The sequence below is a fragment of the Eutrigla gurnardus genome (assembly GCF_963514095.1).
Source record: "Eutrigla gurnardus genome assembly, chromosome: 5".
Taxonomy (NCBI): domain Eukaryota; kingdom Metazoa; phylum Chordata; class Actinopteri; order Perciformes; family Triglidae; genus Eutrigla; species Eutrigla gurnardus.
Genome location: NC_139919.1, coordinates 26,789,883 through 26,799,653, shown reverse-complemented (window position 1 = coordinate 26,799,653; position 9,771 = coordinate 26,789,883).

The following is a 9,771-nucleotide window of genomic DNA, read 5'->3' as shown; positions in this document are numbered from 1 at the left end:
AATGTCCACCATCACATACTACATTATAAATAAAAAACAGACTGTGGTTCTGAAAAGTAAAGCCAAGGTGCCTTAAAGTGCTTTAAACTTGCATTCTTTCTAACAGCCAGCAGGAGGCAACCCAAAAAAGATGTCTGGTTGCATGGAAGTCTATGAGAAAAAATCTCTGCGAACAGGATTTTATGGTCTCAGTCTCGAGTTTCAAGTCTTCTTCAAGACAGCATGATGTTCATCCAATAAATGAATGTCCCATTTCGAATCAAGTAGACGAAAATACAGGTATGCTTAGGGCGTGGCTACCTTGTGATTGACAGGTCGCTACCATGGCGATGTCCTGTTGTCTCTGATTTCGTCTTAGACTTTAACCCTTTGAAAGTTAAATGTAACATTTCGATTGCCTACAAATGTCTTCCACTTCTGACTGCAACAAAAAAAAAACCAAGATGGCGACGGACTAAATGCTGAACTCAAGGCTTCAAAACAGTCGTCCACAAAGAAATGAGTGACCCACTATGGTGGGACTCCCATTAACCCCTTGCATATGAATCCAGCAGTAAACAGTATAAAAGGCATGTCAGTGTCACCACCTATTGGCATGTAGCACTACTGCTGCTGCTTTTCTCTGTGCCTGTGACACGGAAACACAATTTGGTGTGTGAAACGACATATTTTTGATTATTTGTCAGAAATTATTGTACATTTTCCTTCTCAACTTCAACCTTCTAATGCTTTCAAATGATCACACATGTCAAAAGCTGCAGCTTTAAACCACAACTTACATACACGCTGGCACAGAAGTGAATCCAAGCCATAGAATAGTGAAGTGGGCTGTCACTTTCTATTCAAAATTTGAACTCCAAGAGAAAATAAATATAATATATCATTTTTGATGATGTATCCAAGCCCATAATCACAGTGTGTGAGCACAGCACGCCGTTCAAATGTCAGGTTTACGACATAGTTTAGCATTCGTGGGTGGGTGAAGGCTATTTACAACCTTAGGGGAAAAATGCATATAGTTGTAGAACATCATCTCTCCAAATATTGTGTAAATGCTAAAAAAGAATCTGAGCCGACAAGCTGTGCAATCTCTGCAGCTTTGTTTTCGAGGCAGTACGGGGAGGCGAGGTGAGGACGTATGGTAATTGTGGCCAGCAGCTCGCTCACAATTGGCTCCTCGAAATCATCGTGTTTGGGAAAGCGTCCTGGAGGAGCCACGGGCCAATCATCTCTTCTGTGTGCGTTTGTGGCACAGCCTTTGGTGCATGAAATCTGACTGTCAGGGTCTGCTGACGCACCTGTCTGCAGACACGCACCGCCGCGTCCGCACGCACAAACACACACCGGAGCTGGTAATTGGGCTCATAAAGCCAAAGGACGAGGAACAGCAAAAAAAAAAAAAATCTCACCTCCCGCTTTTGTGTAGCGTGGCGGCCGTGCAAGTGGTTTTTCTGTGTCGCCCGTTGAAATGCCCTGGCACACTCTCGTCCCTTCGAAAAAAAAACAGGCAATTTCCTGTGAGGCCATTGGAGTGTGACAGCAGCAGGTGCCTAATGGGCAAAGCTTAGGAAGCGGGGCATTACCAAAATCCTGCAAACTCAATTGTATTAATCCTCGGGATTAGCAGCTTTAATTCTCAACACGTTTACCGTTTAAAAAGTCTTATTTCCTTACTGAAAAACCGGAGCAGCACACGAGGTGAATATTCAGCAGAAGAGTTTTTAACTTGGGGGGAAAAAAGAAGCTTGTTTAAAAGTCTACGGCCTTATTGTTGCATTTTGATTTCAGTATCCTAAAAACAGAGCGGTTGTGCAGGAGAAGACCACAAGTCTGGGCCTCAAATCGGACTCATTCCGGTGTGTTTTCCTTTAAATCTCTGTCAGTTTGACGATATGCACCCTTCTCACTAATTAACCCCGCGATCAATCCCTTGTTGATACCGGAGACCCCATTATCTTAACCCCACTCTGCACATGCAGACCCCATAAGACCACTGCAAACTGCAGGGTTTAATCTCCTTCCCCCCGCTGCCGTCCTCCCCTCTCTCTGACACACACACACACACACACACACACACACACACACACACACACACACACACACACACACACACACACGCAGCTTTCAAATAAGGGATTTAGATTACAGTGAACAGTGCTAGCTCCATGATGATGAAGTGTGTGTACTCTGAGGGTGAGCCTTATTGGAATTCATATGATGTTTGTTGACTCCCTTCATATAAACAGGTGGCTGCGTGGAGATAACGTACAGCATATTGTGCCTGGCGACGATGCACCCGCACACACACACTTCCTGTGTCGTGTGTGTGTTTTTTTTTTAAATCCTAAAGCAGTCATCGGGACATTTATTAATCTCTCTATTTCAGAGGAAGCTCGCCGAAGCCTTTCAGGTGTATGAGCGGGGATTCCTGAACAGATGTCACCCCGTATCCACCGACAGTGTGGAGCTGCTATAAAACAAAACAAAACCTGTTTTTTTGTTTTTTTTTTTGGTTGCCACTGGTGCTGAAAGGTGCACAAATTAAAAGGCTCCATCTTTCTGTTCTCCACCACTCTGCTCCCAACCTCCCAGATATACTTACGGTTTATTATCATGGCACCCATTTTGACCAATTTAGATGACTCATAGGGTTGCGGGAGTAGTTTGGACGGAAAAGGTGAATACTTTTTATTTTCAAGAGGAGGGAAGAGGAGTGGTAGAGCTTTTATTTTCCAAAAGCATGAGAGGAACCCGACAGTCACCCTTTTGATCCACAGTTGCTCTCATCGCAAACCGGAGGATGAAAAAATAAAGGAATTGGAAGCACAAAGTGTGCGTCTTAATGCTCAAAGTGTTCCTAATAAAAGTTGCGTTTCTTCCCTTCTGCCGCCGTCTCAGCTCGACACCACGTCTGCATGCTGACCTTGCCACTTCACATCCAGCGCCAAGCCAACCTCTGTATTGATTTCTCGTTCCAGAGGCCTAGAAAACACAGGCTGACAGCGCTGACAAAGCCATTACAATTCATCATCGCCGAATCAAATAGACTTCACAATGTGCCGGGAAGGATTCAGGGCACTCGTTAAAGGTGCTTTAAATAATGGATCAAATATTAATAATATACATCTGGGAATGTGGTAGTTTAATACTGTACTCTGCATTTTTAAACCAGTCAAAGGTAGAAGGGGGATGGTGCTATGAGTTGACTGCTGCAGTACAGTACGTGTGTAACTGTTGCAATCCAAAAATACGTCCTCTACACTAGATGCTGGTCTCCAATTAGCCTGCAGCCTTGTTATATTTCTGTCCATTAAAGGCTGTGCCAGAGTCTGGGAGGTGGACATCTCACAGTTTCTTGGTCACCATTGGAGGCTTGGACGCAGAGTTATAAATAACTAGATGCTCCTTGAAAGCTGCTATGACTCATTCAGCCTGTACAGCATTTCAATGTTGCAGTCAACAGCTCTTACTGTATAGGATCACAAAGGACTGCATCCTCGTGGGCTGCTGACTCAGGAACGCATAAATACAGCTTCTTTTAGGTCTGGGAGACAGTGGAAATGAAATCAGTGCTGTTATAATAAAGATATGGCATACATTTGTAATATACTACACATGTTGCTCCATGACGTTCGCTGTTATTTGCAAAATTCCAAACTTTTAGTTTAACAACTCATTTCTAAGCAGAGGCACCGTCTGGATCATGGAAAACCATCACAAATAACACATCTGATTGTATTAGAAAACCAGTTAATACTGATGCATTCTGGGTATCTTTTAAGGGGTGTTGGGACTCACACCCTTTAAGAAGACATTGGCTGTCTTGAGTGCGACTGTGACAACGATTTTCCTCCAGAAAAGAATAATGGGATTTACTACAAAATGACTTCCTCTCATGAACACAGTGATACAGACCGCTTCAAGCACAACTCTGACTTCCTCACTCTGTTGCATTGAGGAGTACATTGTATCCGTAGAGACCTATTACATGAAATTAACACAACAAATCCTCACTAACGAAAGGTTTTGTTGTCAAAAAAAAAAAAAAAAAAAAAAATATTCTAACAAATGATTTGCAGAGCTGCGGTACATGATGCACACTGCATTCTGATTTTTCATTTTCATGAGAGTAATATATTCTGGAAGCTTCTTTTTCCACTGGCTGTCATGTTTTACTCGTTAGTGTTTGGATTTTAAAAACTCTGAACCTTGTTTTTTAGCGAGAAAAAGTATGATGAGAATAAAGTTACTCAGCTCATGTGATGGGGGGATTATAGACCACTTAACGGTGCTTAATTTTAAGATGATAAATGTGCCTGATTGCATGATATAAGATATAAGATGCATATAATATGAATTTGAGTTTAGCCCGCAACACAAAGTCGCTAGAAAACAGAAAGGATCTTTTTTTACGATGCATTTACATTTATCACACTATATATTTAGAATTTTTAAACAACGACAGCTACTAGCAAACATGACTCGTACAATGCAGATGCCCACAGCTCACACGTCAGACCTCTCCGTTCCCTGTGTTTTTGTGTTTTTAGCTGGTTTTGAATTTGTGTGATTTCAGCTCCCTCTCCTGTTCATCTGCATGTTGTGATTTATCGATTTATTACATTAATCAGGCCTGAAGATGTCATCGTTGGATATGCACCGCCAACCTGAGCAATTAGGACAAGCAACCAAGAAAGGCAAAGTACCCGCCGACATCTGATACACAAAAAGATCTATATTCAAAGAAGAATCTGCTGATAAGAATATGACATAACTCCATTAAAGGCCTCTCCTGTCAACTGCTTGTGAGGTTCATAATAGCAACCTCACTCGAGGGCCGCTCCTATAGACTCAGGATAAAGAACATCACCCGACAAACCAGATTATAGTACTTATCTGGAAAACGAGACACATCAAAAGACTGATTCAACACAAACACGACTCTTATCTGCTCCTGAAATCTGCAGTAGCAACGGGCCGAACATCTATTCACCGGATGAGATGGAAAACGGAGATAGATCTTGAACAAATTACACTGAGCGACCAGTCTGGTCCCCATATAGACGGCACACGAAAATCAACTGGAGAAGGAAGGTTTAAATTCTGTCAAATACGGAGTAGGGAAAGAAAAGTCGACTAATCAATTCACGAACGACAGAAACGACAGTTTGATAGCCGCAAGTTTCCAGTCAAATCTGTTCGTTCAAGACTTTGTTGACAAAAAGGCAGAAATCCCTCCAATACGGCTGGAATAAAGCTGCAATACTGCCACAACGCTTAGTTACTAATTGTCATTTTAATTGCCAGCGATAATCAACTTGCAACACACTCACTTTCAAAATCCTCAAGGCAGGAGATTGCTCTTTCAATATCCTCCCTCCTTTGAGCCGTTAACAAATGAGTATACATTTATTTGTGTTGTCACTCATTTGTTCATTTAATTTACCGAATTTACGTGTATTTAAAGCATCGATCGCACGCTTAATCCATTCGAGCCTCGGGCTGTTTGCGTGCTTAATATATTGCGTTCATCCCGGAGAAAAAGTGGAGGGAACACTGGAGGAGGAGATGAGGGAGGGATATTGAAAAAGGGATATGCGTGGAGGACGTTTACTTTGATGTGTTAAGCCTCGCAAACAAAGCTTAAGCTCACTATATAGATATTTCAGGGAATGATGAGTGATGTAATACACAAACAAACACACACAAAAAGCAGCACGCAACAAACTGACCATGACAGGCATCCAACTCAGAGGTCGCCATTACGCCCCGATACCTGATACATTATAAATTTAGTGTTTTCAGTGAACTAATCCTCCATCTAGCTCTTCCTCATCCCTCATCTCTCTCTCTCCATCTCATCTCCTCTCTCTCTGCTGGTTCTCCTTCTTCTCTTTTCATCTCTGTCACTGTCCTCCAGCTGGCTAAGTGAGATAACTCCTCCACACTGAGATGCTCTCAGCTCATTGGCCGGGGTGAAGGAATACAGGGCCCCAATCAAACGACGCATCATTAGTCTGGTCTTACTGATCCTTACCCGTCCTACACATCCCACAAATCTCCAGTCTGGCATGTCTGCACAATAGCTCAATTTAGTCGAGTCCTCTTTGAACATGCATAATCAGACTTATTTGAGAGATAACTCTTACAATGACTGACAGACTAAAAGGATGATTTATAAAAAGGCCCCTGCATATAGATTTCCTGTCATTCCGGTGGTTAAGGCTGATAAAAAAAAGAACTTTAAAAAATGCCTGGCAGCGTCACATTTTGTGTGAATGCGGTTGGTAATTACACATAATTTATTGCCGACACTTAATCTCATCTTCCAGCAAACTTGGATGAGGAAAAATAAATCCACCTGCGTGTGAAGTGCAAGTGTCTGTTCCCGTTAACGTTTAATGCGTCTGAGGGAAGAGCCGCTAATTTAGCCGAGCTTCGGAGAGCACAGCTGCAGCCGGCTAGCACGTGAGCCGGGGAGGAAGTGTGAGGAGCGCGATGGCGGGAAGATGAGAAGCAAATTGTAAACTGTAATAAAACGAGAATGGAGAGTCCACAGATGTGCTAGCGACTCTGTTAAGGCTGCACTTAAGCAGCAATGGTGCTTGAGCTAAACGCTAAAAGCATGCTGATAGACTCACTAACATGCTGAAAATATCTATATATACAGGGTCGCCCATAAAGTTGGGTAATATGCAAATATCTTGTCTTTATAGCGAGAAACAAATGTTATGCATGAATTCATTTCACCTATGGGACACAAATTGGGTTAAAAGTGATTACTGATGCATTTAAATAGGAATAAAAATATTCCAACTTCATAGGCAACAGTGTATTCAATATATAAGTGCCTACTCTCAGTCAAAAAGCCAAAAGGGCTCCAACTACAGATGATACAGACTTATTACACGACTCTGAGGTTGATTTATTTACCCACGTTGGTACATTGAGCATTACATCCCATCCTCACTGACCTGGTAGCTAAATGTAACACAAACCACACATTCTCTAACAAATCAAACGCAGAACATATTCATGAGAGTAAATGTTGCTTTACTATTTTCTGGAACCTCCTGTTTTCCATGATGTGAATCATCTCCTGTTGTCTCTTAGTGTAAACCATTATACTATCTGGCTTGAGACTCGACTTGCTATCAACACACAGGCGTGGAAGAAAACTGTGTTTGGAAAATATTTTTTTTTAAATCACATTAGTGCAGGACTCAAGCTGTTATGCTGCTTGGTGCTGGAGGATGAGCGCACCCTGGTGGGCGCTCACTGCCTGTTCATCTCAGCTCCTGAACATTTTTAACTAGTCCTGTGCTGCCATCCTGTGTTTACACCCCTCATTGCATATTTTGAATATTGGTATTGGAGTAGATGGATGTTCCAGCTTAAACATCTACCCATCCTCAGATACATCAAATGCACAGGTTGTTACAAACCTCAAAGTGTGTCCATCGCCGACGCTGTCAGTCATCCGGACGTTGACAAACAGCGTGGAGACAGACGTGATCCCAGAAAAGGTCTACTGGTCTATTAACATCCACCAACGAGCACTGGTCTCCCTGGCTATCCTGATAGGTCATTTGGCTGTTAAGTCTGACCTTTGTCAGTGTGCATCTCATCTCCGAGCTTCGGATATGATAACATTTCAAACAGAAAGGTTAATACGAGGGCAAATTTAGAGAAGGTCAAAGATCCACACACACACAGACACACACACACACACACACACACACACACACACACACACACACACACAGAGACAAACAGCTGTATAGAAACACGGCTCTCAAAGGTTGAATTAGGATGTGATTTGAAGAGCACAGGCGTATAATTAGCTCCATAGGTCTAACACATAGGAGAGTCTGGTTCACGTGGAGCCATAATGCAACAAGGCTGCATGTTAGCAGAGCCAATGGCGTTCAGGTCCACATGCATGACGGGCTCTTCTTAAAAGAAGCAGTTCCAGCCTTCAGCCAGCAGGTGGTGATGCAGCCTCCTTGCAGAGCACTTTGAGGTATGCACACTATGACCTCATCATGATCCAGCAACACCCAGTCATCCAGTAATATGATGTCACAGCAGCACCAGTGTTACCAGCACACCCGCAGGCTGGGCTCATTGTATCATTTCAAAGAGGCTGAGGTCACGTTGACTCAGCATCACCGTGCTATTCTGAGGCGGATGCCCTCTCCGGCTGCACCGGCACGCCCGTAACCGGAGCTCCCGTGAGATTACAGGGGGAAGACCGGCGGGGTTCATGATGTCAGCAGAGGGCCGGGGGCTCTGTGTGTCACGGCTTTATGAGAGCCTGATGTGATCGAGAGCCGTTTGATCAGTTGCAATATAAAGGATGTGACAACTGTTAAAACCATACATGCAGATATGTAAATAACCAATACCAAAACCAGCTCTAAGTTTTAGTAAAATAATCAGCAGTGAGGTAACATGATGCATGATTATGTGTAGGGCTAGCACTAAGAAAAGAAATTCATTTAAAACACTGCTTTGACGATTCATCGCTTATCAAAATACTGTAGTTGATTAATTTTGTTGATCAGCTGAGCAATTTATTTTTATTTTTTTAAGAGTTTCAACTCTTAATGACATGCAGTCACATATGATGCTCATTCGTCATTGAGTTTGATGGAAATGTTATTGTATCGTTTGAGTTGTATATATTTTTCACTTTATTTTTTTAAGTTTTGTGGGGGGTTTTTCTGAGTGACCATCTAAGGAGGGTCACTGGAAACTAGCTTGGGTTATAAATGCTGTGCTAAATGGAACTGGTCCGTGCCCCACACACTTACATTAAATATATAAATAGAGGTTTTCTACATTGCTTTGACTTGCAGTGCAAGGATGGATATGGAAATGTATAGAGATGGAAAATTATAGAGGGATAAATGAACATTTGGGTATATCAATTCCCACTGACCATTATTATAAACCAGATTGAGTTTTACAGTTTTTGTAGATATTTTATTGTTAAGCGTTGTGTATTTGTATGAAGGCCTTACTAAGGATGGTCACTGCAAATGTGTGTGGGCTATAAATGCTGTAGTATGTGGCACCGGTCCATGACTCATACTCGTCCTTATAAAAATAACCAAAATATGTCAAATGAAATATGTCCCCTTTAAAAAACGATTGCAAGTCATTGCATGACATGCAATCTTGTAAATACCCATAACTCTGGCACGTTCTCAGCATGTAATGAATATTCCAGAAGTACAGTCATAGTGCATATAAGTTATGGTGGGCCGCCTGTGAGTCAGGAAGTCATCCACTAATCTGGAAGAGCGGCAGTTCGATCCCCCCCCCCCGTTCCTCCGGTCTCTTCCAAACTGCAGCCTTCTGTGCCAACAGCATGCCGATGAGCATTAGATTAGCTCCTGACGAGCACCTTGTACGGTCGCCTCTGCCCTCGGTGCATGAACGTGTGTGTGAAAGCGTTGGCCTGTCGTGTAAAAGCACTTTGAGTGGTGCTATAAAAACGCATTATCATTCATATGGAGCGTTATGATTATATATAGAGAAAAAAATCATCTTTCTGCCACCTCATGAATTGTGTCCCTGACCTATTCGGGGGGCAAACAACGTATAATACAATCTATAACACCCATATTTAATATATAATACCTCCTAATTTATTCTAACCAATCTCAGATGAACATTAACTGCACATCTGTGATCGATCAGCGGCTGGTTTCCCCCTCGGGAACATTAATATTGATGACGAGGAGGAAGGCTGACCAAGCTCTC